The 27453-nt window shown below is 44.1% G+C and overlaps 1 protein-coding gene across 7 annotated transcripts in view; it reads right to left on the bottom strand.

Annotated features, from left to right (window-relative positions):
• FYN (FYN proto-oncogene, Src family tyrosine kinase) overlaps positions 1-22089 on the bottom strand; it is a 216096-nt gene extending 194007 nt beyond the window's left edge. For 3 of the 7 annotated variants that reach the window (XM_055433858.2, XM_088840617.1, XM_055433856.2), the window contains exon 1: positions 21631-22089. The gene's annotated coding sequence lies outside the window, so the exon portion shown is untranslated. Of the gene's footprint in view, positions 1-2287; positions 2385-21630 lie in introns of all 7 variants that reach the window. The other 4 variants (XM_088840619.1, XM_055433857.2, XM_088840620.1 and 1 more) reach the window with 3 other exon arrangements.
• Positions 22090-27453: the final 5364 nt, after the last annotated feature.

Below are 27453 nucleotides of genomic sequence, written 5' to 3'. Positions count from 1 at the left end.
AAGGGCAGCAGAGACGTGAGGTGGCTACCACAGGAGAACTTGAGGTGAAGATGAAGTTTCACCATTTAAAAATGGGTGAAATTACAAATGTTTGTATGTTAATGGAACGAACAACATGTTAAAGCAAACAGACAAGCAAGCAAAAAAACCAAAAACCACCCAAGTACTAAACAAAGAAACTGTGTCAGCAGAATACTAGATAATGTTGGGTACAGTAAACATTTTCCTACTAAGAGTTAAGAAACCAGGATCTACTTACACAGGTTTTCCTAAACAAGAAGTCAGAAAAAAAAATCTTTACTACAACACACATTGTCCCACATTTTACACTGTGCCATTTCTGTATTTGTCCTTTTTAGCCTACTTCTAGCAGAGTCTCTCTCTTTGCTAAAATGCATTAGTTGCCATGGAAACGATGTCATAGTGTGTAAAACCATTTACTGTCCTTGAAAAGGCATTCATGATGAAACTGAACGGCAGCACGTTTTAAAAAGAGATCCAACAGAAAGCAGTCGTGTAAGAACACGGATCTCAAAATAGTGATTTCAAAGTACTCCTTCACCACCACATCATGTGGCCCCGTTTTCCCCAAATCAATCAGAAAAGCACCTTTCCTTGCCACATACACCAAACATATGCCAAACAAAATCTCTGGCCTAATGCTGGAGGAAACAATGGACGCACTAGAATTCACACTTTTCTCCCTGGGTTAGGAGAGGGGGTGGGGGGATGGGAGACTGAGAATCAGAATGGTTTGCAGGCATCATAACACCTCTGATGGTGGAGAAGGATGTAGTCCTGTTACATTCTGGTGTCCAACTGTGTTATCAGAGATAGAAATAATATTTAGGACGTAGAGATTGAGACTTGCATTCCTTATCCCCATGGATTAGCAAGACACTTCCTTTCATCGACTCAAATCATACTCACTCCTTTGAGAAAGTGTATTGAGTGGCTCTTATGAACCACCCTGGCGAAGAGAATAGACAGGCAAGGTACGTGGCACCTGGAAGCTTAAAATCTACAGGGCCAGCTGGGTGGGTGGATGCTTAAGAGGCTCCCTGGGCTACGGTGAAGAGTTCAACTATTCCAGCTTGAGGACAATACTGAGGGGTGTTACCCAGCAACATGTTCTCACAAGAACTTTTAAAAAAGCTCACTCAGCAGTGGGATTGGAAGCTAGCAGTATAGGAGGGCAGAGCGGCAGGCTTATCAGAACAGTCTGGCCAAAAGAGGACAGTATGAAACAGACAGACAAATGCAATCTCTGACCAGGGTGACTTGAGGTGGTTTAGTCGCTCAGTTGTGTCCAACTCTTTGCGGCCCCATGGACTGTAGCCCACCAGGCTCCTCGGTTCATGGGATTTCCCAGGCAAGAATACTGGAGTGGGTTGCCATATCCTTCTCCAGGAGATCTTCCTGACCCAGGGATCGAGCCCAGGTCTCCTGCATTGTAGGTGGTCTCCTGCATTGCAGGCAGACTCTTTAGTGACTGAACCACCAGGAAACCTGGGTCACCTTTGGTCCTGGCTTATCTGTGAAAGCACTAGATTATACCCATTGCCCCTGCAGCCCATCAGATGAAGCTTTGTCCAGATGTTTCATTTGTTTAAACCAAGGACTGTTTTTAAGAGTTGCATTAAAAGGCACCAAGATTGGGTTTGGTATCTTCCACTTTGGTGGCACAGTGGTAAAGAATCCATCTGCCAATGCAGGAAACCCAAGAGATGCCAAGTTTGATCCTTGAGTCAGGAAGATCCCCTGAACTAGGAAATGGCAACTCACTCTAGTATTCTTGCCTGGAAAATCCCATGGACAGAAGAGCCTGGCAGGCTGCAATCCATGGGGTTGCAAACAATCAGATGTGACTGAGCACGTAGCCTCTACTTTGCTCTTCCAGCTTCGGCCATGGTCTTGCCTGTTAGTGATGAGACAATTGCATGGGGAAGAGAATTTTCATCTTACCATGTGATTAAGTTGGAATGGTAACCAATGACAATCCATCTGTTTTCCTGTCCTTTTCCAGTCTTGGCTGCAGTAAATACCTCTCTTTCAAGGAAAACAGGTAGGATGCTCACCAATAAAATAAAGAGCACTTGGACATGAGTAGCCAGAGCAGCTAACTCCTCACATTCTCCCCTGGCAGACCCCTCCACACACCAGATGCACTGACCAGCTGTGCTAACCCACGCTGTAGCCAGAGATGCACAAAACACCAGTCAGAAGCAACCATGGGAAACAGAAAATTACAGGTTAGGTGTACATGAAATATTTGCAGGAAACAGACCTTTTCAAAAATGATGTGAATGTGCTCAACAGTGTTTTTGTCCTTTATTGATTGTTATTCTATTTTACTTTGCAATATCCCCTTCAGCAACAATGGGCTGAAAAAGAAAAAAAAAACAAATTAAATGAAAAATTACCACATTTTTGCTTTTTTAAGAAAGCTGATGATGAATATGAGCTTGCACAAAATGTTCTCTGGTATTATCTAGCATGGGAGCCTCACTGATATTATTCACTCTGTAAGTCCGTATATACTAATACAAAATACTGATGCTAAGGAAGCATCTTTAACTACCTCAAATGTTAACATAACAATTATTGTAATAAGACTGCACCCAAGGATGACAATTTAACACAGACAGCTATGGGGCTCACTGATAGCACTCTAGGAAGCATGACTTTTCCTTTGGTTCAAATGACTGCTATTCTATGTTGATTCTGCTTATTTCTGAGTTCAGTTTTTTTTTTGTGCACATTGGAAAAGTGAAGTGATACCTTTAATTTGTTGGTTTCATTAGCAGAAGAAAAAAACATACAAATGATTCCAGTTGTAAGTAAGTATTAACAGGTGTTTTAAACAGAAAAATCTATTAATTTCGATTATGGTTTTATTTTTCGCCCTCATCTATTCCCTGGGATCAAAATAAAGTTTGCGAAAGTTCATTCTGTCACAGGTGGAATATCTCATGCTAGTGTGAATACAACTGTTAATTGGTCAAAAGTTTAACACAAGATGAAGTTGTTTTTGCAGAATACAAATTTTGTGATGCTATAAATAATTGTCCTTACTAAATCAAGAAACCCATAGGCAGAAAGTTATTTGAAGTAGGTCTAAAGGAGATCAATCCTGGGTGTTCATTGGAAGGACTGATGCTAAAGCTGAAACTCCAATACTTTGGCCACCTCATGCGACGAGTTGACTCACTGGAAAAGACTCTGATGCTGGGAGGGATTGGGGGCGGGAGGAGAAGGGGACGACAGAGAATGAGATGGCTGGGGGGCATCACCGACTCAATGGACATGAGTCTGAGTGAACTCCGGGAGTTGGTGATGGACAGGGAGGCCTGGCGTGCTGTGATTCATGGGGTCGCAAAGAGTCGGACACGACTGAGCGACTGAACTGAACCGATGGCACACACCTAATTCATAACTGCATTCAACAAGTGGCTATATCCTAACAAACTGCAATTGCTACATCTACAAATTCTCTTGCAAACAGAAAAACTGAACTATGAAATTTTTGTGATCAAGTGTTTTTGTGAATACAAAAAACACTACGGCATTGTAAGTACACACCTTCTGTTTTGCTGCCTGTCATCAACCAGGCTTTAGAAATGTTTGAGAAACGATTCTCTAAATCAACTCAAGTGTGTTGTGATGGTGTGTGGATGAATGCTGTGAAGTTGGGGTGTGTTCTGTTCCGAAACAGTTGGAAATCTTTGCTCAAAGTAGGGAATGAAGTGCCAAAACATTTCAGATTTTAAAAAGCATTTAACCCAGTGCAGTTACTGAAAACAAGGCTTACAAATAGGAAGACGTTAAAATTTATCCCAACAAGAGCAAAGGAAGGCACTAACCACAGAGAGTTCAGTGTCCAAGTTTTAATTCTAAAATAGGGTTACAGATGTTTTGGAGCATCTAAACTTGTAGCAATATTTTGATGATGTTCCTGGTTTTAATCAGAAACATTTATATTCTGTACTACAGCAGAGTGAAATTAGGAATGATCTATAATTTTGTGTCATCTAAATGTGATAAAGCATTTAAAAGTACCACAGAGGAATTTATTTTCATGAGTTTTGCCTTATAACAAATATTTATTGATGATAAGAATCCTGAATGGGGATGAAAGACTTGTGAAAATATTTGGGCTAAAATACGTACACATTTCAGTATGGGGGAAAATGCTATTCTGAGAAAAGCCTCCTTTTAGCAGAATTTGCTCTGAGCTTACGTGCAACTGTAGAAAATGCTATTTTCTGTTAAAAATAGTATGTATATGTAAATGCCAATTGAAGATAGCAACAGTTTCAAATATTAACTATAAAACACAACTTTAAAGGACATTTCCATGCCCTCCTCCAGGAAATCTTTCTGACCCAGGGATTGAACCCATGTCTCCTGGCAAGCATATTCTTTACCACTGTGCCACTTGGGAAGCCCCATGTACCAAGAATAGTTACTGTCTTATGTTGTTTTTGCTGTTTATATAAACGGTATAAAAATTGCTTGTTTTTTTTTTTCTAACATCTGGGACATGTTTTTAATTTTTAAAAATTCTATTTTTAGATTTTGAAGGTAACTATTTCATAGGTCAAAAATATTATGGAAACGGTATCAGTTAATCAACATCTTTTTAAGTTCTATAATTTAAACTATTTTAGTGAATCCTGTCAAAAAATGGTTATAGTTCCCCATCTCTTGCTCCCTTGGCTACGCCTGACAGATGAGGGAAATGTGAGATGTATTTATATGTCACCATAATTTTCAAGTAGGAAAATACATAAGCAGCATCTTAACAGGCAACTTCCCACCTCACTCCGCCCCACCAAACATATGCTTTTTAAAGCAAGACTAAATCTTTCCCTTCCAAAATTACTAGGCATTTCAAGAAACAGCAGGTTTTAAAACATCTTCTTAAATGCAGCATCATCTTCTTATGAATGTCAAAGAGAGATTAAAATGTATTTAAAAAGAGCTAACTGGTACCCCCCCCACCTCATTTGAGTGTTCTGATAACTACTTATGAATTATACTTGGAAATGAATCCCTTTATAAACTCATGCTTTATTTAGTACATGAGGATTGAATAAAAATGAAGAGCTTCTCCCATTATAGTCAGTCAGAGAGTGTAATTTCCATTATTCACCTTGATACCTTTAAGATATGAAGGATCACACCCAGTAAAAATGATCTTCTAGTCTCCAGCATCACAGCCGAGTTCATGAGAGAAAGGCCTGAAATTCTAATACTTTCCACTGACCTGACTCCATGGCAGCCGAGGACCCTGAGAAGAAGTGCCACTAGTTAAACCATGGAAAGTCCAAATCTTCATTAAACTTTGGAATACCCAGTGGGCAACTCTAATTGTCCTTGAGAGCACAGGTCTTTCCACTTCTTGCCCAGAATAAACCAAGTACCGGTAGACTAAGCCACAATTTACACAAAAGGAAAAGTATACTACGAGAATACAAGTAGGCAAATTTGCCACCATCACCATTGTCACCATCATCACCACTATCATCCTGTTAAAACACAGCTCAAATGCAATATGCAAAGTTTGAAATTTATAATTACTACCCAGCTGTGCACATTTTTCATAGTTGATTTCAACTTGATCATGACCACTGCATTTCTGCCTACCATAGAAAAAAAAAAAAACAACAACTCATCTTGCTACTGCAAGACAACTTGCTCTTCAGATTTAAAAATTTTGCTCCTTCAGGGCAATTATTGAATTGAGGTCATCTCAGACTGCCTCTCAGGGCTGTGTTCCTTCCCTCTCCCTCCTTCCCTGAGGGGCTGATTACAGACCCCCACATGATGGGGTGAGGGCCTAGTCTCCGCCCTGCCCTCCAAGCCCTCACTGGCCTCCCTGGGATGTCTCATCCCTTTGCTCTGCATGCTGGCCTGGTTCTGCTGCAGTGATTGGTGGAAATCTGCTGCCCCAATCCCAGCCAGTCCTCAGCACTGGGACTGACCCAGTTTATTCTGTGCCCTCTTCGTCCTGACCCTGGGATGCCCCCGCCCAGCTCTCACAGCACCTACACAGCTGTCCAAGGATTGTTGGGATTTCTCATACACCATGTATAAGCTTTGGGAAACAGGGGGAAGGGATATCAGTTCAGGGCTGTTTCTGCCTAAACGTGCCCCAGGGCAGGGTCCATTCCATTGTGGCTTCCTTCCAGAGTTCCAGGTAGGGGTGCAGGGTACACATGTTCTCTCCCTGCAGATTCTCCTGGAGCGGGGGACGTCGAGTTTCCTCCAAACCTCTGCCACCTCCATCCTCCAACCCAGGAAGGCATTTCCTCCTGCTGGTAGCCTCTCTGTACAATACACGCCACCTCTTCTGAGACCTGGCTCCTCAGAATCCACAAATCATTTTCTGCTAACAAAGCTTGCCTCTCTTAAACGAAGTTAGCCTGGGCTAACTCTGGTCGCTGAAACAGGCTTCAAGGTCCTATTTTGGAAGTCAGAAACTGAACAATGTCTTCTTTGTCTTAGGCCAAACTCTGTCCTCCCCCTGAAGTAATGGAATCCTTCGGCTCAATGGGGGAGACTCCCAGGGCAACAAGAATTAAAAGGAAAGGAAAGGAAATTCAATACCAGTTCAAAATATTATCCCCACTAAGCCGGCTGGTCATAATGCAAGGTCTCAGGGGTCCCAGAACACTCATCCAGGATTTGTTAAAAGTGCAAAGGACTGACATGCCATTTCTCTAGTGACACCATTTATACATAATTTGAAGGAAGGGCAAAAAGGGGACAATAACTTTCACTTTCTTGAATTCTTTATGTAAGAATTATTGTCCTTACTCTCTATTCTACTGCTGAATAGATCCATTCAACAGGAAGCCACCTGGTTCAGCATCATTCGGAACTCTCCACCTCCTAGGTGTCTTCTTCCCAGGGTGAGAAGGCCCTTGCATCTCCTCCATATCCACTATGTTCACCCATCCCCAAAACCCTGGACCCTTCCTTGCCTTATCCATCATCCCAGTTCCAGCTGACTCCCCTATCCAGCCATTACCTTCTCTGGGTGCTCAGTCACGTCTAACTCTTTGCAACCCCATGGATTGTAGCTCTCCAGGCTCCTTTGTCCATGAAATTTTCCAGGCAAGAATACTGGAGCAGGTTGCCATTTCCTACTGCAGGGGATCTTCCCCACCCAGAGATCAACCCCATGTCTTCTGTACCACCTCCTTTGGCAGGCAGATTCTTTACCATTAGCACCACCTGGGAAGCCCTTTCAGCTAATTCAACTGATGCTTTCTTTAATCTCTTCGAGCATCCTCCTCATTTGACTATTCAAACCAACTCTCAATTCAAGGTCACCACAAGGTCAGATTTTCCATTCCCAAGTGACAAGTACTACTCAGTTCAGTTCAGTTGCTCAGTCGTGTCCGACTCTTTGCGACCCCATGAATCACAGCACGCCAGGCCTCCCTGTCCATCACCAACTCCCGGAGTTCACTCAAACTCATGTCCATCGAGTTGGTGATGCCATCCATCCATCTCATTCTCTGTCGTCCCCAGTCATAAAACTGGGCTAAAAGTACCCATTAAAAACACAAATTCCAAAGGGGCTTCCCTACGTCTCTGCAATACTTTTTAATCTATTAACGCATTATTCTACATTTTCCTAGCTGTTTGGGTATTTTCTGTATTCTCCAAGTCTCCCTCCCATCTCCAAATCTTCCAACCTTGGATGATGGCTCAGCCTTCAATTTTACTGAAAAGTTTTTCAGGACACTCCATGCTTTTGAACTTCTTTTCACATAAAAAATTTCACTGTTAGCTTCACCCATCTTACAGCAATAGTTTAAAATCACACACGTAAAGTAAGTGCCTATTCTTTTGTAGGCATTCAAACTTGCAATACCTTTCTTCTCTTTCTTTCTCCTCCCAGGTTACTGCTAATAGCTGTCCCTTTGAGGGCTATGGTGGGTTGAATGGTGGCCTCCAAAATATGTCCACCTGAAACCTAGGAATGTGATCTTATATGGGAAAAGGGTCTTTGAGATGTAATTAAGGTAAGGACCTCCAGATGAGATCATCCTGGATTAGGGTGCAACCTAAACCAGTGACAAGTGTCCTATTTACAAGAGAAGGCCACATAAAGACACAGAGAGGAGAAGCTATGTGAAGATGAGGGTAAAAAGTGTACTGATGGGCCTACAAGCCAAAGAAAGTCAAGGGTTGCTGGTAGCCACCAGAAGCTAGAAAAGAGGCGAGGGACTCAGCCTTCCTTGGAGTCTCCATAAAGCACCAACCCTGCTGACATCTTAATTTCAAGACCTCTGGCCCCCAGAACTGTGAGAGGAAACGTTCTACTGTTTTAAGTCACCCAATACATGGTCATTTGTTATGGCAGCCACAGGAAATTAATACAAGGGCTCCTTCTCTGCTTAACGATCCTCTCCAGTGTATCATTTCTGCATGTTCTGGCTCAGGGGAGCACAAGCAAGATTCCTCCCACAGTGACCGTTCCGTATCTCAAGCGCATGGGCATCTTGCTGTGGGGGTGGAGGCTGGGGTCTTTCACCCCTGGAAATGACCTCTGTCACAAGCAGGGATGTGAGATCAAGGGAGGGCACTGGGCCTCTCCTTGTTGCTACTGCTGCTAAGTCACTTCAGTCGTGTCCAACTCTGTGAGACCCCATAGACAGCAGCCCACCAGGCTCCCCCGTCCCTGGCATTCTCCAGGCAAGAACACTGGAGTGGGCTGGGCCTCTCCTTGGGCCACTCTAAATGGGGGACTCTTAATACTTCGCTACACTGGACTCTTCTCCCTATGGCATAGGTGGGCCGAGGTACAATCAGAGAATATTTGGGGCTGCAGTTTTCCAAGCACCATCCTCCTTGCATTACATCAGGTGTAAATTGACCAGGGGGGCGTCCCTGGTGGTGACTGCTGTTGTTCAGTCACTCAGTCATGTTCGACTCTTTGCGGCCCCACGGACTGCAGCACGCCATCTGTCCTTCACCATCTCCTGGAGCTTGTTCAAACTTATGTCCATTAAGTCAATGATGCCATCCAACCATCTTGTCCCCTGTCATCCCCTTCTCCTCCTGCCTTCAATCTTTCCCATTATCAGGATCTTTTCTAATGAGTTGGGTCTTCACAAAGTACTGGAGCTTCAGCTTCAGCATCACTCCTTCCAATGAATATTTAGGATTGATTTCCTTTAGGACTGGCTGGTTGGATCTCCTTGCAGTCCAAGACTCTCAAGAGTCTTCTCCAACACCAGAGTTCCCTGGTGGCTCAGCAGTAAAGAATCCACCTGCAACGCAGGAGACACAGGTTTGATCCCTGGGTTGGGAAGGTTCCCTGGAGGAGTGATTGACAACCCACTCCAGTACTCTTGCCTGGAGAGTCCCATGGACAGAGAAGCCTGGGGGGCTACAGTCCATGGGGTCGCGAAGAGTCGGACACAACTGAGCAACTGAGCACACACACATGCATAACGTGACCAAAACCTCACAGGAGTTACTGACACCCACAGAGGTATGCGGCTCTTCTCCTGACACTGTGGTCCTTGTAGGTGCTTAAATCACACCTCACCAGCCTTCACTGAGCAGTTCTCAGCCCCATAAAGAACTCCCTCCAACTCTCAGCAGTTTGAAATCAAGAATCTGTTGAAATAATAACCATAAGACACTGAAAATTATATGGTCAACCACACTTCTTTGAAAAGAATATGGCATACTATCTGTGCTTTGGCCCTAACCTGCTAACAGAATTAGAAGCTGGAATCATTGCATCTTCACCCAAGGAGGTAAAATAAAAGATGGAACCTAGAACATTACGGGCAACCAAAATCTGGATTCTAACATGGGACTCTGAGGATCTATGGATGCATCGGATGTGATGTGTTATCCGCAAGAAGAAAATTTACTCAAGACGCATCTCATTCCAGAAGTACTGAGAACACTTGTAACACCTACCAGACTTGAAGCATAGAATCAAAATCAACAAGCACTTAATAAATGCACAGTTCTGTGTAGTGTTTCATGGCACAAAGCAAATTAAATGAGGTGTGCTTTCAGCCTTCTAGAAGCTTGCTACTGAAAATAGACAATATTGACACTGACATGTACCAGAGTAACTAAACATGAACAAACTGGATAAATACATGAAGTGGTGACATTACAGGCTCGCCAAGGGGAAAGTGCATTTTGTTAGTGGTGTGTGATCTCCGACATTTAAGGTGGTGGTTGTGGCGGTGGGGAGGCGGGCAGGAAAAGCTCTGAAATCATAGACAGTGCCTAGTGAAGGAAGGAAAAAATGTTCACTACCGCTTTCCAAAGACCATAATGGCATTTCAAACAACAGTGAAGCGTGAGGTCCGCCCCTTCCTCTCTTTGCAGCAGCAGTGGTCCATATCCACAGAATGTGTTTTTAAGGCTCTCTCTCCCTCGGATACATTAAACCTGGCATCCAGGTGAGGGCTAGGCAGGGGAAGCCATTAATGAGGAATCACAGAGAGCTTTTCACAGGGAGCTGAGAAGACTCTTAATGCAGGGCTGACAAACACCGCCTGTTGTGCTGTTGTGTCTTATGTTACAGAAATGACTCCAGCAATTGCTCCCCGCAACCATGGAAAACATTTTGTAAGGCTTACTGTCAATCATTCTTTTGAAGGATATACAGAAGCTGTGGTTGGGATACAGTGTTAAATCATTACTCTGTAGGACCTAAAGTCTAAGATGGAACCCTCCTTCCCAGCTAAAGAGATTCTTCAGCTATGCCAAGTGAACAAAATGAGTGCATGGAGAGATGGCACCTGCGTAGCCATCGTTGGGTTTCATGCAGCCGAGCAACTCTGCTCAGTGCTGCTGTGAGAAGTCCAGGTTTACTGTGGGCAGGCACACAGCAGTGAGCCTACCTCTTCCCCTTCCCCTCGGCCCCACAGACTTTCAGGCCCAGCCCTGTAGTCCATTCTGCCACTCTTTCCTCTTCCATTACTCCCTGTCGTATTTTTCCAGTTTCCTCCAGATTTTGAAACATTCTGCATTTTCCCCTGGTCATGGATGTCACTGGGCACTGTTGGTAACATCCTTTTTTTTTTTTTTTTTTTAGTGAAAATCCTGTTGATGAAAACCTGATGACAGAGGTCAAGGAAGTAACTGTTTTCCTGACCACCCTAAATTTTTAACAAAAACCTAAAGATTATGGACAAAAGAGCTTTAAACACACACCATTCTCAGAAGACAATGGTGGTTCCTAAAACAGTATAGCACAGTCCCAAACCTAAGTCACATGGGTCCATTGAGAGTGAACCTGATGCCATCAGAGACTACAGAAGCTCAATGTCCAAGAAGATGCCAGCAGATGGCCAGGAAACTAGCTACAGATTCCAGTGCCCTGCCCCCAGAGTCTATCTGAATAGACACCTGCTGAGCATCTACACTATGAATGACAGTGTGCTACAAGCTACAGGGGGACCAAAAAAACCCATCATATGAGGCCATGGCCTGTTGAGAAGATGGGACCCACATATAGATTTCCGCGAGACCTGGATTCTAGTCTAAACTAAAGGAGGAGCTGGATGTACTGACCGTGGGCAAGTCACAAAAATTCTCTGCTCCTTGGATCCCTCACATCAGGAACACACCCTTAACTAGAAAGCATAGGATGAAGCAGCTGGAAGCATTACTGGCAAACCAGAGGAGAGAATGAAGGACATATCAAGAGAATACCGACTGGGCAAAGGTGCACACAAAATAAAGCCCCAGAACTGGCATTTTCAAGCAGGAAATGGCGATAAAAGATACAGAAAGACAGAGTGTGACAACTCAGGCCCTGGATCTGAAAATGATGAGGGGCTGTTTATATTTCTAGGAGGTCAGACAATAAACTAGACAAGAAAGAGGTGAACCCCTCCAAACTCAGAGCAAACGAGAGAAACCTTTAACATAAATTAGTGTTTTTCAAATATCCTTGCGTGCATGTGCAACATATCACATGATTTCTGGAATAAATTTGAAACTGAAATAGAAATCAAACTTTACATGTGACAACATGTAAAATTGTTATTGCTTCCAAACAGATACTACAATGTGTGGCAATGAAGGAACTCACTAGGGTTTATTTGCCTTTTCAGTAGAATTTAAATTGGGAAGAATTTCACAGAAATATAGATTCAGTAACTTTTTCTGGGGATTAGAAGAAGAAAAGGTTGGGAAAAGCGCCCTGGGCTTTGTTGTGGGAAAGGCGATCTGACTCATTTTTAATTTTCCATTAAAGCCCTACTTTTCAGTATAAAGCAGATGGAATCCTTATACAACTCCATGAAAAGCCTACTATTTTTGGGTACCTCAAAGATGGAAGCTCTGAAGAAAATGAAAGTGTTTGACTGTATCAGATGAAATCCCACCAGCACATTCAAATGGAGCAGGTACTTAGAAATCTTAAAAACACAAGGTAAGAGATCTTTCTGTGGCAGATTTCTGATCCCCAGCCTCCCCTGGGCTCACTTCCCTCTGCCTCTGAGGGATGATTTTCTACCCCTTCAGCAGCCAGCTCCCACCACTGTGGCTCAGAGTCACTCTCCTTCTTCGTTCCTCGTCTTTCAGAAGCTGCCTCCCTGATGGGTTCCATCCTCAGGGCCATACTCACATACAGAAAAGATGTCAGGGTTAACCCTGCTCACCCCATACCTACTGAGTCAGAACCGGCCCTGGGACTACACATTCTCTAAGATCCTCAGAGAACAGTCATGCAACCATGGCCCCAAAGCCCTTTCCTTATCCTGAGATAAGCCCTGGGTTGACGTTTCCTGTTTGTCTCCTTGCCAGGGTGGATGGAAGAAAGAAGAGGGCCTATCTTTACTGTGTATAAGCTGTGAAGTACTGGGCTAGGTGGTGGGCGCTGCCTCTTGCCTCACAGTTTGTAATCTCGTTGGAGAGATGGAACAAATTTAGCATTAAGAGCATTGGTTCTGGATCAGACTGACTGCCTGGGTTCAGAGCCCAGCTCTGCTTACTCGTTGTGTGACCCTGATCAAATCACCACACCTCCAGGCCTCAGTTTCCCTATCTGTTAAATGGGAATAATAACAGTACATCATGAAATCGTGCTGGGTGTTGAGCTGGCAAGTCAACCACGAATAAAACACAGTCTGACTTCCAAAGAGCTCCCAAGTCAGGACAAAAGGCCAGTATCTTCCTATTGTCCAACCCAGCTGACCCACCCTGCTTTATAAGTCAGGCTGTGACAAGGGTGATGACGAGGCGGTAACCAAGTGCCACGGAGCCCCAAAATAGGACCAACAGGAGCTTCCCAGAAGGCAAGTCTTCATGAAGTCATCAGAAGAAGCGGGGCTTCCCTGAGGGCAAAGGTACTTTTCCTATCCCCCAAAACCTAACGCAGAAGTAACTGCGAGGTAAAAGCAACAAGGTTTGAAAGTACACAGGGAACAAGGAACAGTTTTGGAGCAAAAGCAGGTGTGAGTTTAGAAGCCAGACAGACCTGGCTTCTCTAGTAATTGGCTGTGTGACAATGGGCAAATTACTTTTCTGAGCCTCAATCTTCCCATTTGACCAGTGGGGGTAATACCTGCCTCATCTAGTTGTGATGACTAAGTAAATTACTGTATGTAAAGCATTTCAGGCCTCCAGGATTCAATAATAAAGGCAGGTATGATTATTATTCTGGTGTATTTAGGGAGGGGTGAGTGGTGGTGGGGTGCTGTGTGCTTTTTTGTACTATCACAGAGATAGGAATACAGATCAGAAAAACACAGTTCTCAGAAAAGGGCTTCTGAATTGAAATTAGCCATGGTCTAAAACTTTCCCACACCTTATTTTTCCCTCCCTCAAACTTACAGTTAATGGGTGCTCAATACACATTTGCTCAAACCAACGGGTGCTGCCTGAGGACACAGGGGGACAGGGCAGAACAGGTAATGATGACCTCTGCCTCGAGATCTCCTGAATCTGTTTCACGCCCTGAGTGAGGCACGACGCGAGTCAGTCAGGAAGCAGGCCAAGATGGATGGGAAAACACCCTCATCCAAATATTACAACTCAGAGTCTTACAAACGCTGTTAAAGTTTCATGAGTCAGTAAGCATTATCTTTTCTTCCCACGTTTTTATTAGACCATAAATCCATTCAATTTATACCCTTCCAGGATTACTGTGTTCTAATCAAGTCCAGAGTGCCACTTATTCGGAAGCTGTCTGAACTCCATGTCACCCAAGTCCATTTGGATAATATTGTTCAGGCTTCTCATGTGTTTTAGTAGCTAAAAATTAGATCTGCTCAACTAGAATCACTGGAAAAAAAATTATATATCTCTAAATAAACCAAATCACCCTTTTTTCATAAGAACCAAGTGCATGAAATTCATAACTCGCGGGGTTTTTTCCTACTCTGGAGTTTATTCTACCTTCGGAAAGTCACGGTGACTTCTACAGTCAAACTCAAGGGACACACCCGCACATTGTAGATAGGGTAAAATTCTGGTTATCTGAATAAAACAAAGACATTCTTTTATAGGGCTAACTTCAAAGCACTTTTATGTTTTCTATTCTCAACAATAGAAAGGCTTTGCATTTCTTAAGAAGACTTACTAAAAATGCCATTTCCCCATCATACTATTTCAACTAATTTCCTACGTTTTCCAATAATTCTTGACTCAGAACTGACAATCACTCAAATCTTTCTAAAATGTTCAAAATCTTCTTTTATGCACACAATGCATTTTCATCCTTTCCCCAAGGGACATATGAGCTAGATGTACATGAGTTATGTGTAGGTACAGATATACATACGTGTATGTATACATACATTTATATATATATTAACAGCAAAATACACATTGCTTTTCTATGTGTGGGATACTAAGTGCTTTACATGGATCAACTCATTGACCCCTCCCAACAAGCCTCTGAAGTAGGAACTCATTTTAAAGGTGAAGAAAGGGAGACACAAATAGATTAGGTAATTGGGCCCAGCTGGAAGGGGCTGCACCAGGCCCACACCCCTCACTTGGGCTGAAAGGGTTGAAACCTGGCTTTAAGCGATGGCACCGCCATCTTGGACAAGTCAGTCAGCCACTCTGGGCTCGCAATCTCCCTCACAAAGTGAAATGGACGAGCTGGACTACAGGATCTCTAAGAAGCCCCTTATGGTTCTATGTTCTCTGGGTTTTGCTAACATGTTTCTACCTTGGTCTGGGGAGCAGCAGAGTTTTAGATTTCTATGGTGACACTGCTCTGACTGGATACAATACCCAACTGCACTTTTCATTCTCAATCCTGCTTAACCTCCCGGCACAGCCCTCCCCTCCTGTGCATCAGGGCCCCCTCCCTCCTTGGCCAGCCCAATCCTCTGGCTGCACCTCTCTCATTCAGGGCCTGGGGGCCTCTGCTCCCCCGGCTCTCTCTCAGCCTTGTTTGCTCTTCGATTCAACACACTTTTCCTCACTGATACTGTCCATATCCACAGCTCCCAGTATTTTGTAATATGCTGCTAATAGATTTATATCTGATTTATATCTTATACCTCAATCCAGACCCATCTATTCAACTGCCTGCAAGATACCTTGACCTGAAAGTCCAAAGTGTCCATGATAAAAGTCATCATTAAAATACCCGCTCCCTGTTCTTACTGCACTGCTTGTCTGCAGGTCTTTCACCTACTCTCAAGGACCCCCCTCTGCCTCTCTGCAGCCCCACAAGATACTGTCTCACTCTCTCTTATCCCGTCTCTCTTGTTGCATCCCCAATTCTGTGCAGCACTCCATCTATGGCTCATCTGAGTTTCCAAAACTACCTTAGCGACATAGATGTTGACCACCTCTGGTCAACAGCCCATACTGTGGCCAAACAGATCTTCATAAAACAAATCAGACCAAAGCGGCATCTCTACTTGCAACTCTTAAACAGCATTTCTGGACAAAGTACTTTTAAGAACGTTCTCAATTTCCCCACCAGTCTCATCTTCTCCCTCTACCACCCCCACCCACCCTAAATTACTTGCAGTTACCTAAAAAGTCAGGCTTCCCTGATAGCTCAGTTGGTAAAGAATCTGCCTGCAATGCAGGAGACCCCAGTTTGATTCCTGGGTTGGGAAGACCGCCTGGAGAAGGGATAGGCTACCCACTCCAGAATTTTTGGGCCTCGCTGGTGGCTCAGCTAGTAAAGAATCTGCCTGCAATGTGGGAGACCTGGGTTCGATCCCTGGGTTGGGAAGATCCCCTGGAGAAGGGAAAGGCTACCCACTACAGTATTCTGGCCTGGAGAATTCCTTGGGGTTGCAAAGAGTCGGACATGACTGATTGACTTTCACTTTTACTTTCCTAAAGTCTGTGCGCCTGCATCCTTGGCTTCTTCCAGGCCAATGGCCTTCACACAACACTCAGTGGCCAGTTCCTCCTCTGGCTTTCTCTGCCTGGCCACCCCAATTTCCCACCTCCCTATGGAGTTCATGCTGCCTTGTAGACCCAGAATCATGGCAGTTATCACTGTGGTCAGAGCCTTCCTCAGGCAGTACCTTAGGCAGGATTACAACTCTTTGTCCCTGAGGCTTCTAGTTCAATGTCTGGCAAATTAATACAATGAATGAAAGTTGCTTGATGAGTAAATATGTAGGACGATTCACAAACTCTTACAGACCTGTCTGTGGGCCACAGAAGGATCCCTCCTAAAATAGTCACGCTGAGTAAAAGTAGTTCCAGAAACAACATACTTTGCTTTCCCATTTTTAGATTTTTTTTTTTAAATTTAATTTCCTAGGTTAGCATGAGGGTCTAAAATGGAAAGAATGGCAATAGGAATTGACATTTTATTTTTTATTTAAACATAAAGTTATGTTTCCCAACAACCAAAAGAATCCATTTCCAAAGTATTTATGCCACCCTCCTTAATGGCATGTAACACATTTTAATCAATATCATCATTATGTCCATATGTATTATCTTACATATTGCCTCATGGCTAAGAGCAAAGGCTTTGAGACCAAACTAACTGGACCTGAATCCTGACTCTGCTGCTTACCAGCTTTGTATGATCTAGAGTCAGTTATTTAACCTCCTTTGCCTACTTTCCATATGTAAAATGGAGATTATAAGCAAAACTACTTCATATAAAAACAACCCTGACGTATAGTTAGGCTTCCAGGTGGCTCAGTGATAAAGAATCTGCCTGCCAATGCAGGAGACACAGGTTCACTCCCTGGTTTGGGAAGATCCCCTGGAGTAGGAAACAGCAACCTGCTCCAGTATTCTTGCCTGGAAAATCTCATGGACAGAGGAGCCTGGCAGGTTACAGTCCAGGGAGTCGCAAGACAGTTGGACACAATTTAGCGACTAAACAACAGCAATAGTGGATTTACGATATTATATTAGTTTTAGTTGTTCATACCATTATTAAGATTAGAGCTTAAACAGTGCTTGACATATAGCAAATGCTCAATAAAACTAGCTATTATGTATTATTTTTATCTCCTCTAGCAGACTAAGCTCCTAAACAGCAAGGACAGCAGAAGTATTCATTTTCACAATCCTATCTTCCAGTGCCTTGCACACAATAAGATATTGGGCTGATGTCTACAGAACTGAGGAATATAATGAACTGTTTATAGCATACACACGGGGCGGGGGAGGGAACAAAACTGGAGAAGGAAATGGCAACCCACTCCAGTTTTCTTGCTTGGGAAATTCCATGGAGAGAGGAGCCTGGCAGGCTAGTCCATGGGGTCCCAAAGAGTCGGACATGATTTAGTGGCTAAACCGCCACATAGCAAAAGTATGTGCATTACTAAGTCTGATGACTAGCAGGGACAGAATTGCTCCTGGGGAGGCCTGTGGAGAACAGGGGCTATCCAAACACTAGTGATTCACCTGGTTCCAGGAGCTCACTTAACCCCATGGAAGATGCAGGGGTCACAGTCACCCACCCACTCAAGACATCTGCGGGTTGGAGGGGACCCTGTCAGGACTGAAGAGCTGGGCAGGTGAGGCTCCCTTCCCATGAACATGGCCTGGGGCAAAAAATTTCTCCTCTAGAAGGAAATGGCAACCCACTCCAGCATTCTTGCCTGGAGAATCCCAGGGACGGGGGAGCCTTATGGGCTGCCGTCTACGGGGTTGCACAGAATCGGACACGACTGAAGCGATTTAGCAGCAGCAGCAGAGTCTCTTTCATTTCCTCTTCCAATTAGAGAAGGTAGGACTGTGATTTCTAAAGACTCTCCTGGCCATTCGGGAAGTCTATAAAGTCAGCAGATAACAATCTAGGCCAACAAAGGTGGTCCTGGAGAGTCACATCAAAGTCAGTACCGCAGCCATCAGATCACTGTATTACAGGGAATAACTGGGTTGGGAAGTGGCTACCAGAATCAACAAAAAACCAAGGTTTTTGGAAACATGTTTAAAATGTGAAGGTCTGAACTTGTAAAATCAAAAGTCCGGCATATAGCAAAAGAATGAAGGCAATAACAGGTAAAGGCTCTAGGTTTCCATTTAATTCTCATCAACCTAAAAAGTCCTTGAAGGCAACAACTACGCCTTGTTGAGCAGCACGACATAGCAAAGTTGTGTGTGTGTGAGCTCTGACTTTTTGCGACCCATGGACTATAGCCCACCAGGCTCCTCTGTTCGAGGAATTTTCCTGGCAAGAATACTGGAGTGGGTTGCCATTTCCTTCTCCAGGGGATCTCCCTGACCCAGGGTTTGAACATAGGTTCAATCTCTTGCATCTTCTGCAATGGCAGGCAGACTCTTTCCCACTCGCACCACCTGAGTTGTGGCATATAGCAAAGTTGCTGGCCCCAAACACATATCTTCTTGACTTTTTTTCTGGTCATATGATAACTATTTCCCAGGATCCCTTGCAGTTTAATGTGGCCATTTAACTAGCCCTCAAGTAAAGGATATAAGCAGAAGTGATGGGTGTCATTTCCAGGCCAGGGCAATTAAAAAGTGGGTATATCCCCTCTACTCTCTCTTTTGTGCTTCTGCCAGCTTAAAGCAGATCACAATGAAGCGCCAAGGCATGGTAGAATTTGGAGCCCAGAATCACTGCATGGAGGAAAGTCACCCACTGATCAGAAATACCCATTTTGAACTATTACATGAGGAATAATAAACATCTATTACTTTTGAGCCATTATATTTTTGCAGGCCTATTTGTTATAGCTGCTAATATTAGCCTAATTAAGCCAGGTGCTTAGCACATACCAAAGACCTAACACATTTGTTGAAACAAGACCAGGTTCCTTCTTTCAATGTGTTGATCGACTAATGATGGAAATAGACACGTGCCAACCATAATGCCAGCTGCTGAAGTGTGAAAACAAAATTGGAGGCATGGTGATTTGCTTGAAGGGGAAAGGAGGAGAAAGCATCCCAGAGTAGAAGACTTTTGAGCTGGGCCCTAGGTTTAACAGAACCCAAACAAATCAGATGGGGTTAGGAGATTTCAGACCCAGGAGAAAGCAGAGAATAAAAGTACAGAAGGCAGAATATGCATTTGTTCACATTCAACCTCATCTCTCTCTTGAACTCGGTCAACAGAGTGTGAGCTTATTGTGCACTTTCTTTCCTGGGTTTGGCATCAAACAAATAATGCTTTGTTTTGCTTTTAACACTACCCTCATTAACCCTTTTGCTTTTTTTAATATAAAAAGTTCCAAGATGAATGTCCTTAGAAAGTGAAGAAGTAAATGTTTAATGAACCATAATTCTTCTCTAATAAAATTCTTGAAGAACTTGAGACAGTTCTATTACTTATAACAGTCAAAGAGACATGCTCTTAGGAATCAATGGGTTCGACCTAAGTTTGACATTATTGATTAAGCATGTAACAGTCACTGGCTTACAGAATGGAACATTAATCCCCAGATTTACGTTTACATTTCCTTTTCAAGAGGAACATCAAGCAGATGGTTTAAGAGATCAGGCAAAAGATTCTCTACATCCTTCGCTCATAGCTAAGTGCCTCTAACACCTGAGACAGTTAACAAAACCACTTCCTCCAAAAATCTGTGAGTCCCTTCATCTGAAAGCACAGGACCCGAGGGGCAGAGGAGCAGGAACTTGGGAGAAAGAGCACAAAGGGTGGAAAGTATGGCAGTGGCTTGGTGGTGAGAGGAAGGAAGTGGGCGTCTGAAGGCTACCCTGAAGCAGGGAAGAGAGACACAGTCCCCAGTGGTCTTCCAAATACCAACTTACTGCTGCGTTAGCAATGTCCCCAGGAGCTTGTTTAAATACAAGGGTGAAAAAACCAGCACTGGGCGGACAAGACTTCATTTCAAATGACTTCAGTCCTCCTTAGACTTGAGAAAAGCAAGTTAGGCTGCCTCACTCCTAGCAAACATCAATATAACTCTCTTTCAGAAACAGAATTCTTCCTCTCCTACACCCATGTATCCTACCCCCTACCATGAAAGGGAGTTAAAACTGGGCAGGGGAGGGTGCTACCCTGACAGTAAAGCAACTCTTCAGACAGCTGAAATCAATTCCCCCAAATCTAAGAAGGACTGCAGCCGCCAGTCAACACTACCGGTCCATGAATACAGCAAAACGCCAGCACCTGCCACCCTGCATCTGGGGCCTTTTATTTTTTGGTAAATGTGGCAGGAAAGACTCTCAGAGAGAAGATCAACTGCTTTATCTGAGCAAAAGGGAAGCCCCAGGGAAGAGAAACAAGAAGCATCGTGCCCATCCTTGGGCACTTTGTGTGTCTCCTCTCTGTACACTGAAAGGGCTCTTTGTCACACACACACACACACACACACACACACTCGGAGAGTCTGTGTGATTTATTGGTGGGAGGAGGGGCAAGAAGGGTGATTTTATTATCCCTCTTCTCACTCAGTCCCAGCAAATCTCCGCCGGGGCCCAAGCTTGGTGGCCTCTTTCTGGCTCAGTCCCCTCTGCCTGTGGCCGCAGAGATAAGAGAGGGGAGGCGACCAAACAAAAACAGTCATCGATCTAGGGAAGTAGAGAGGAAATCCAGCGAGCTGAGAAGGAAGGAGAAAGGAGCCTGAGGGGGGTGGAGGGGTCAGAGGAAGAGGAGCGAAGGCTCCAGCCAGCACGGGGGACTGGGGAAGGGTGGGTGGTGGCACAGGAAGAGTGGAGGGGAGGATGGGGGAAGTGCAAGGGAGGTGCCAGAAATAAGCTGGAGGATGCGATGGGGAAGGCGACGGCCACAGGAGGAGGAGGCCGGGAGGTGGAGGAGTGGGGCAGGGGTGGAGTGGGGTGGGGAGGGAAGCAGCACGGGGCATCAATTATTAAGTGATTACATCATCCCTGACATTAAAACAACACACACAGCCCGGGTCCCCGCGGGGGGCCCCGAAAAGAGGGCGGAGGCGGAGTCTGGGCCAGCCTAGCCACCCCCCAAGCCAATTCCTATTCACACCCTGAGGAAGTAGACCCCCTGGCCCTGGGCTACCTAGGGGCTGCAGCCCGCAGAGGTGTCCTCCGGAGCGACCACAGGAAGACTCCAAGCGAGGCCAACTCCCCGGCAGCCCCGCGGGGAGCCCCAGAGGCGGCGATGGCCAAGAGACTGCAGCGCCGGGCCCCGCGGCGGGGGCGGCGCTGCGCGGGGCGCCCGCGGCCCGCATCTCCGCAGCATCCCCGCGGCCCCGCGGCGCATCCCCGGCCGCTTACCTGCGCTGCGCTCAGGCTCCGGAGCCCATTCACATGGTCCACTCCCCGCCTCCTCCGGCGCGGCCGAAGCGGCTCCGGTGGTTGCTCGGCGGGCCCGGGAGCCGGTGGGCCTTCTGAGAGTGCCCAGGGGGCGGCGCCGGGTGTCCCCGGCCCGGCGACCGGATCCCTCCCAGGCGCGGGCGGCGGCTTTGTGTGCGCCTGGGGAGCCCTCGGTGCGCGGGTGAAGTGCCGCGCGCCCGGGCGGTGATGGACGCGCGGCTCCGAGGGCAGCCTCTCCTCTGCTCCCGCGGCCGGTCGGCGGGCGGGTCTCGGCGGCCTTCGGCTCGCGGCGACCCCTCCTCCTCTCCCGCGGCAGCCCCCTCCCCGCCGGCTCGGCTCCTGACAGATGGCGCAACTGCAACGACACGCCGCCGCTGCCGCGGCTGCTCCGAGCTACTCGCGCTGATGCTCCATCCCCTCCAGCCCCAGCGGGGAGTGAGGGAGGGCGGGAGGCCCCGCGAGAGTGGCAGGCTCCGCTGTCCTATCAACGAGCCCCTCGGGAGCAGCGGGCGGCGACCATTGGTGGTTAGAGCGGGGGCGGGGCGGCGATGGGTGGGGCCACCGAGTGGGCAGAGCGTTCCAGTGGCATTGGGCATCCTGGCGTGCGTGCGGTGTAAGGGTGTGAGAGGGGATGCTAGATTGGAGGAGTTGTGCGTGTGTGTTTTTTAAGGTTGAAGTGGACTTGAGGTAGTGGGTTAGGGTAAGGAAAGAAGAGGAGAGTGTGAGCTGCAGTTTTTGCTTTGGAGAAGGTTGCAGCCGCTACTGCAGAAAGGCATCTGCCATTCCCTCAAAACCATGGGAACGTGCCTTGAGAAAGGGTTATCTTTCCTTTCTGTTGTCTTTTCATTTGAAGGTGGGAGGATAAATTGGAAAACTGTTAGGATGATTAAATTGTTTTCAATGATTAATTGTGATCAAACCGAAGAGTGCGGAGCAAGGGAGAATCCCATCACAGAAACCTGGAAAAAAGCGAAACCTGGAAATGCACAGTTAATATTATTAGTAATTATAAGGAGGGGGAGGAAGAAAAGGAAGGGGATAAAACGGAATAAATTAGGATGAATTTTAGTCTTCTGATATATATATAGAGAGAGGGGGAGGAAGAAAAGGAAGGGGATAAAACGGAATAAATTAGGATGAATTTTAGTCTTCTGATATATATATATATACAAGCAAAGTCTGCAGCAAGTATTTGGGAAATACGAGTAGGTGGTGGAGAGGGCTAGCGACTACTAAGGAATCTGCAATCACAGAGTGGATATTTGTTTGTACAGTTTTTTTCCAAAAGCATGTTTAATTGTAGCCATTGGTTGTCTTTGGTTTCTCATGAATTCAGCCTTCTCTTTTTTTTTCCTTCTCTAAATCTGAGCTTTTGCTCAGATTTTCCTTGATGAAATAATAGCTGGTTTAATATACAACTGGGAGTGTATCAGTCTTTATTTCCTATCCAGCATTTCTATGGCAGGATGTAACTTCATTAAAAAAAAAGCAAACACTTCAGCTTCCTGATTTTCTTTATAGGTAATTCCTGTTTACTGAAAGTTCTGCTCTAAGGCATGCTCAGATTCATTCTTGTTAATGATTTTGGCAAGAATCCTACCCTGCCCCCTCAGCAAAATATAGTGTTCTGAGAAATATAAGTGAATTGGCATCACTTCTGTGTTCAAAATCTATAATATTACATTTCCTGCCCACTAAGATTTGACTGTAGTTTTCAAATACCAGTCACTTTTTCTGCCTTTTATCTTTTTGATACATAGTAATTTTTTTAAAGTTAAACTAAGAGATATTTATATGGAAACTTCCCCCTGAGAAATCTGTGCAATATTGGGTGGGGAAGGAGTTGTTTGTTTTTAATTAATTTTTATTGGAGTATAGTTGATTTACAATGTATTAGTTTCTGCTGTACAGCAAAGTGAATCATTTATACATATACATATATCCACTGTTTTAGATTCTATTCCCATATAGGTCATTACAGAGTACTGAGCAGAGTTCCCTATGCTATACAGTAGGTACACAATACTTTTTAAAGTTGCTAACATTTGTTAAACAATCCCCATTTTACAAATGAGGAAACTGAGGGCAAGAGAAATTAATAACTAAATTTAAAGTGATGGAGTCGCACAGAGTCGGACACGACTGAAGTGACTTAGCAGCAGCAGCAGCATAGTGTGATTACTGGGTTTCTTTCTTCCTTAAATGAAATACTAAATGAAATCATATTTAGATTATGTGTTGATAATTCATTTCATAATCCCAAGAAATGGAACCACAACTAGGACTGGAACATTTCCATACAAGAGAACACCAACTTCATCTAGCCAAGAATTGTTTATCTCAAGAGAAGAGTCTCCTCTTTCTCAGTACTAGCCTGCCATGGCTGTCCTAGGTTTATACGGATTGGAATGGAGAGGTAATTGTCTAGAGCAATGATGTTGAAGCTGAAGCTCCAATATTTTGGCCACCTGATAACGAAGAGTTGACTTATTGGAAAAGACTCTGATGCTGGGAAAGATTGAAGGCAAAAGGAGGAGTGGCAGAGAGTGAGGTGGTTAGACAGCATCACCAACTCTATGGCCATGAATCTGAACAAACTCTGGGAGATAGTGGAGGACAGAAGGTCCTGGCATGCTGCAGTCCATGGGGTCGCAGAGTCAGACACAACTTAGCAACTGAACAACAGCAACAAAAGATTCTAAACCTTAGCATGCATCAAAATTACCAGAAGGGATTTGTTAAAACACTGATTGGTGACCTCCACCCCAAGAGGATCTGATTCAGTAGACTTGGAATGGAGCCCAAGAATTTGCACTTCTAACAGTTACCAGGTGATGCTGACACTTCTGGTCTGGGTACCAGGCCTTGAAAACCACTGATCTAGAACCAGGCTGTCCAATGTGGTAACCAAAGCCACACCTGGCTCTTACACACTTGAAATGTACTTGAGTTTTTGATATGTGACTAGTGCAAATTTAAATGTCCTGTAATGGTAAAAGACACATTGGATTTTAAAGATTTAGCATAAAGAATATAAAACATCTAAATTATTTTTATATTATTTACATGTGAAGATAATAGTCTGAATATATTGTGCTAAATAAAATATTAAAGTTAGTTTCACTTATTTCCTTTAACTTTTTAATGTGTCTACTAGAGAATTTAAAATAGCATATGTGGCTCACATTCTATTTCTACTGGACAGCCCTAGATTGTTTCTGATTCCAGCTCCACACTGCACACTGTTGACAGCACCTTGATGGGACAAATCACTTACCTTTTCTGGACCTTAGTGTTCTTATATGTAAAATGGAGACAGACTTAAACTGATCTGACACACGCTACTTGTTTGAAGACTAAATGGACATGAAAGGGTACCTTCCTCCTTTTTAAAGATAATGTCATGTACTCTCAGAAAAACCACTCTTGAGATAGAGCCCTCCTTGGAATTCCATGTGAGGTTCAATTTATCTTACATGAAATCTGGAGTAGGTGGGGTGAGGCATCTCATTGTTTATGGTTTCTTCAAGAGGACTCACTTTTTTAGCATCTGTAACTCTAATAGCTCCTTGATCTAATTAGGGAACAAAATGAAGAGACAATGCAATTAAGATGACAGATTAATCTGCTCCCATCAAGACTTCATCCTGTTTTTGTAATTCTTTCCTTGCCTACCTTTCTATCTGTTGCCCTTCTTAAATGTGGATTTAAATGGATTTGCCCTCCTAGGAGGATTAGCTAATGGTCTGAACAAGTATATGGAGTACTGTGAAAGATTTGGATGCTATTCCCCATTTTGATCTACTCTGCAGGTCTCTACACAGACCTTGATTAAAGATCCATGGCACTGCCCCTAGCCTTCCTGAGATAAGCCATATTGTCCTCTAAGCCCCATTCTGTTTTCTTACTGACAGCTTAATATATACAAACTAGAATGTAGACATTGTTTTAGAAATTCTCTTTGATTTGACGGGTACTGGTTATTTTTCTATTTCTTTAAATTTTCCTCTTCCTATCTGGGCTTTGTTTTGTCTCAGCTGAATTTCTTATTCTCTTGTTTTTAAAGTAACATTTTCCTTCTTTTAAATTTTATTTAGTTGAAATGTTTTCTTGCTTGATAATTACATTTCAGTTTTAATCTCTTAAATGTTAACAGCAACATATACAGCAAGGGTAAGAATCCTTAATATAGAATGCTGACACATCCACAGGAAGCAAAAATGAATACTTTGATTGAAAACACATGAAAAGTAAGTGCATCCACAAGGTGAAAGTGCAAGTGGCTCAGTCCCGTCCAACTCTTCGCGACCCCATGGACTATACAGTCCATGGAATTCTCTAGGCCAGAATACTGGGAGTGGATAGCCTTTCCCTTCTCCAGACAATCTTCCCAACCCAGGGATCGAACCCAGGTCTCCCAAATTGCAGGTGGATTGTTTACCACCTGAGCCACAAGGGAAGCCCAAGAATACTGGAGTGGGTAGCCTATCCCTTCCCCAGCAGATCTTCCTGACCCAGGAACTGAACCAGGGTCTCCTGCATTGCAGGCAGATTCTTTACCAGTCATCAGGGTATCAGTACTAACAGGGATCAGTAAACATGAAAAGAGATACTTGTAATCAAAGCAATGCAAAGATACAGTTTTCTCAACTACCTAGTTGGTCAAAGAAATAAAGGATGTAGGGAAGTGGATACCCACACTGCCAGAGAAAATGTTAATGGGTATTATATCACTTCTAGAGAACAACTTAGTAACATTCATGAAAAGCCCTTTGGGGAAGGAGAGGGTGGAACAAATTGAGAGAGCAGCATGGAAACATGTACATTGCCATATGTAACATAGCCAGTGGGAACTTACTGTGTGACACAGGGAGCTCGACCCAGTGCTCTGTGACAACCTACAGGGGTGGGATGGGTGGGAGATGGAAGGGAGGCTCAAGAGGGAGGGGATATATGTGTACCTGAGGCTGATTCATGTTGATGTATGGCAGAAGCCAGCACAATATTGTAAAGCAATTATCCTCCAATAAAAATTTTTAAGAAATATATACCTTCGATATAGCAGTTCTCCTTCTGTGAAAGAATGGAACAAGTTTGAAAAGATATACCTATGTTGTGAGTAATTGGAACATTGTCTATAATGATGAAAAATTGAGATGTCTGTTAATAAGGGATTTGGTGTATAAACTAAACTATAATAGAACACTGAATAGCCATGAAAATGATAATGATGCCATTTATTTATGTGAAAAGATTTTCACAATAAAGTGTTAAGAGAAAAAAGTGAGCAGCGAATTCGTACGGGTTATGTGTATATGTAGGTATGTATATTTATTCCATTATTTTAAAATTTGTCTCTATAGGTACATTTTCAAAGAAAAGTATGTAAGTACATACATTAAAATGTTAACAGTGATTTTTCTCCAAGTTATCAAATTACAGTTTATCTTTATTTTTTATCTTTTCTGAAGTTTTTGCACAACCAAAGAAACAGTAAAACTTTTTTTTTCTTTCTTTGCTACTATAATTTTCCCTTTTCTCTTCTGCCTCTTCTCTGCTCTTTTCCCTCCCTTTTGGAGAATTCTTGCCACAGAGGTGATATCTAGGAGAGGCCTCCTGCCAGGGCTAGGAGGGTTGGAAGCCTCCTGCTCTCATCCACCTACAAGTACCCTTCTAGCTTCTGATGGACCTCTTGGAACTTGTAAGAATGATTCTCCAAAAATCATTAACTTTGAAAGCAGGAGACCCCTGGGAAATTTCCCAAAGCTAACCTTTGAACACCTG

Source organism: Moschus berezovskii, chromosome 10 (assembly GCF_049115385.1).
Source record: "Moschus berezovskii isolate FMDL1 chromosome 10, NW_MosBer_1.0, whole genome shotgun sequence".
NCBI lineage: Eukaryota > Metazoa > Chordata > Mammalia > Artiodactyla > Moschidae > Moschus > Moschus berezovskii.
Note: the sequence above shows the minus strand (reverse complement) of the source record. Positions and strands in the feature narration are given on the sequence as shown.